Source organism: Echiichthys vipera (genome assembly GCF_963691815.1).
Source record: "Echiichthys vipera genome assembly, chromosome: Y".
NCBI classification, from domain to species: Eukaryota; Metazoa; Chordata; class Actinopteri; order Perciformes; family Trachinidae; genus Echiichthys; species Echiichthys vipera.
Window position 1 is genome coordinate 318,164 of NC_139849.1, and position 4,337 is coordinate 322,500.

Below are 4,337 nucleotides of genomic sequence, written 5' to 3' on the forward strand. Positions count from 1 at the left end.
CTTTTTCGCAGTCGTTTTCGGTCCGTTACGACTTTTTTTCTGATGCTAGCAGAGTGCTTTTCGCAAAAAATACGACTTGTAACGCATTTTGCGCGTAGTTGCGCTTTTTCGCAGTCGTTTTCGGTCCATTGCGACTTTTTTGCGATGCTAGCCGAGTGTTATTCGCAAAAATTTGATGTGCGACGCATTTTGCGCGTTGTTGCGCTTTTTCGCAGTTGTTTGCGGTCCATTACGACTTTTTTCCGACGCTAACTGAGTGTTTTTCGCAAAAATTCGACATGCAACGTTTTTTGAGCGTTGTTACGTTTCCGAATTTCGCGTATGTTAGCTTAAATCGGTGTTTTTAAGCGTCGTTGCACTTTTTCGCAGTCGTTTTTGGTCCATTACGACTTTTTACCAAAGCTAATTTTCCATTTTTCGAGAAAATCCATCATGTGACGCTTTTCGCACGTTGTTACATTTCCGAATTTCGCGTGTGATAGCCTAAATTGGCGTTGCACTTTCTTTCAGTCGTTTTGGCCGATTACGACCTTTTGCCAATGCTAAGCGAGTGTATTTAGCAAAAATCCGACATGCAGCGCTTTTTAGCGCGTTGTTACATTTACGAATTTTGCGTATTTCGACATCTGGTCCGGTCCCCGAGCCGTTAGCGTGTTTTTTTTCGTACTTGTATCCCTTTCCTTAACTTAATTCGCTGTTTTTTTGCATTGTTGCACGTTTTCGGTTGTTTACGACTTTTTTGCCGATGCTAACCGAGTGTTTTTCGTTATCAGTGTAAGAAAAAAAATAAACAACTACAACAACAAGTGAGTTTCTGTGTTTCTGTGAGAGAGAAAGAAGAGAGGAGAGAGAGAGACGACTAAAAACGACTAAAAACGACTGAAAACACAAAAAACGACTAAAAACGACTAAAAACGACTTAAAATAACTTAAAACGACTAAAATCGACTAAAAACGACTTAAAATAACTTAAAACGACTAAAAACGAAAAAAAACCCGACTTAAAATGACTAAAAACGACCTAAAACAACTAAAAACGACCTAAAACGCCCTGAAAACGACTAAAAACGACCATTAACAACTAAAACGACTAAAAACGACCCAAAAACGACCCTAAAATGACTAAAAACGTAATAAAACGACCAATAACGACATAAAAATGACATAAAACAACAAAAAATGTCAAAAAAGACGCAAAACACTATAAAAAAAAGTCAAAAAACGCAAAAAAAGGCAAAATAACGACAAAATGACTCGAAAAATGAGAAAAAGACACAAAAACGACAAAAAAACGCAAAAAAACGACAAAAAAGGTCAAAAAAACTCAAAAAAACCGACAAAAAAACGCAAAAAAAAAACGACAAAAAAATGTGAAAAGACAAAAAAAACGTGAAAAGACACAAAACACAACAAAAAACGACAAAAAAGGGCTAACCCCTAACCCTAACCCCAACCCTAACCCCAACCCCAACCCTAACCCTAACCCTAACCCCAACCCTAACCCTAACCCTAACCCCAACCCTAACCCTAACCCTAACCCTAACCCTAACCCCAACCCTAACCCTAACCCTAACCCTAACCCTAACCCTAACCCTAACCCTAACCCCAACCCTAACCCCAACCCCAATCCTAACCCCAACCCTAACCCCAACCCTAACCCTAACCCTAACCCTAACCCTAACCCCAACCCTAACCCTAACCCCAACCCTAACCCCAACCCTAACCCCAACCCTAACCCTAACCCTAACCCCAACCCTAACCCTAACCCCAACCCTAACCCTAACCCCAACCCTAACCCTAACCCTAACCCCAACCCCAACCCCAACCCTAACCCCAACCCTAACCCCAACCCCAACCCTAACCCTAACCCTAACCCCAACCCCAACCCTAACCCTAACCCCAACCCTAACCCTAACCCCAACCCTAACCCCAACCCCAACCCTAACCCTAACCCTAACCCTAACCCCAACCCCAACCCTAACCCTAACCCTAACCCCAACCCCAACCCTAACCCTAACCCCAACCCTAACCCTAACCCCAACCCTAACCCCAACCCCAACCCTAACCCTAACCCCAACCCTAACCCCAACCCTAACCCCAACCCTAACCCTAACCCTAACCCTAACCCCAACCCCAACCCCAACCCCAACCCCAACCCTAACCCCAACCCTAACCCCAACCCTAACCCCAACCCTAACCCTAACCCTAACCCTAACCCTAACCCTAACCCTAACCCTAACCCCAACCCTAACCCCAACCCTAACCCTAACCCTAACCCTAACCCCAACCCTAACCCCAACCCTAACCCTAACCCTAACCCTAACCCTAACCCCAACCCTAACCCTAACCCCAACCCTAACCCTAACCCTAACCCCAACCCTAACCCCAACCCTAACCCTAACCCTAACCCTAACCCTAACCCTAACCCTAACCCTAACCCTAACCCTAACCCCAACCCTAACCCTAACCCCAACCCTAACCCCAACCCTAACCCCAACCCTAACCCCAACCCTAACCCTAACCCTAACCCCAACCCTAACCCCAACCCTAACCTAACCCTAACCCTAACCCCAACCCTAACCCTAACCCCAACCCTAACCCTAACCCTAACCCCAACCCTAACCCTAACCCTAACCCTAACCCTAACCCTAACCCCAACCCTAACCCCAACCCCAACCCTAACCCCAACCCTAACCCCAACCCTTTTTTCGTCTTTTTTGTGTCTTTTTGAATTTTTTGCGTTTTTTTCCTTTTTTTTGCCTTTTTTTTTTTCGTCTTTTAGTCGTTTATTCCCTCTTTTTTCGTCTTTTTTGTGTTTTTTTGCGTTTTTTTGTCGTCTCTTTGTTGTTTTTTGTCTTTTCTTGCGTTTTTTTAGCGTTTTTTTGCGTTATTTTCTTTTTATGTCGTCTTTTTGACGTTTTTTTGCGTTTTTTTTGCATCTTTTTTCGTCTTTTTTGCGTCTTTTTGACGTTTTTTGCGTTTTTTTGCGTGTTTTTTTTTGTCTTTTTGCATCTTTTTTGCGTCTTCTAGTGTTTTGTCGTCTAAAAAAACACAAAAAAAACGACAAAAAAGACGACAAAAAACGACAAAACGACGCAAAAAAGGCAAAAAACGACAAAAAACGAAAACAAAAACACAAAAAGACGTCTTTTTGTCGTCTTTTTTGCATCCTAACCCTGAAATATACGACTTGTCGCGTATTTTCGAAACATGAAAAAAAAAAAAAAAGACGCAAAAAAAACGACAAAAAAACAACAAAAAAACACAAAAAGACAAAAAAAGGATGAAAAAAACCACAAAAAGACAAAAAATTTAAAAAAAGACGCAAAAAACGCAAAAAAGACGCAAAAAACGACAACCCTAACCAGTCCAGTCCCACGGTCCGTTAGCGTGTTTTTTCGCACTTGAATCCCTTTGTGGAGTTTTTAGCGCGTCGTTGCGCTTTTTCGCAGTCGTTTTTCGGTCGTTAACGACTTTTTTTCCCGGTGCTAACCGAGTGTCGACTTAATAATGCGAATTAAAACAAATAAATAAAAACTACGTGTTTACCAACAAGTGTGTTTCTGTGTTTTCTGTCTCTCCCCCCCCCCCCCCTCTCTGTGGGACTCCCAAAAACACTTCAAAGCAGTTCTAGAAAAGGCTTAAAATGCCAATAAGCGCTCTTAAAACGGATGAAAACACCACAAAAAAAGATAAAAACACCACAGAAACGTGAAATAATGACTAAAAACAGATGAAAACACCACAAAAAAAGATAAAAACACGTGAAAACACCACAAAAACGACTAAAAACAGATGAAAACACCACAAAAACAACTGAAAACACGTGAAAACACCACAAAAACGACTGAAAACACATGAAAACACCACAAAAACACATGGAAACACCACAAAAATGACTGAAAACACCACAAAAATGACTGGAAACACGTGAAAACACCACAAAAACGACTGAAAACAGGTGAAAACACCACAAAAACAGGTGAAAACACCACAAAAACAGGTGAAAACACCACAAAAAGACATGAAAACACCACAAAAAGACATGAAAACACCACAAAAACAGGTGAAAACACCACAAAAATGACTGAAAACGAATGAAAATACCACAAAAACACATGAAAACACAAAATGACGACTAAAAGACACAAAAAGACACAAAATGACACAAAAAGACACAAAAGTGAAAAGTTTCACTCTTTTATTGCGTTAAAAAGTCAAAGTTGTCGTAAAACACACAAAAACATCGAGGCGTTCAAATCTAACGGGGTCGTCCGTTTACATACGGTGCCCCGTGTGAGGACTCCCGTTCCCCTCGAGTCTAACGTGACGAGACG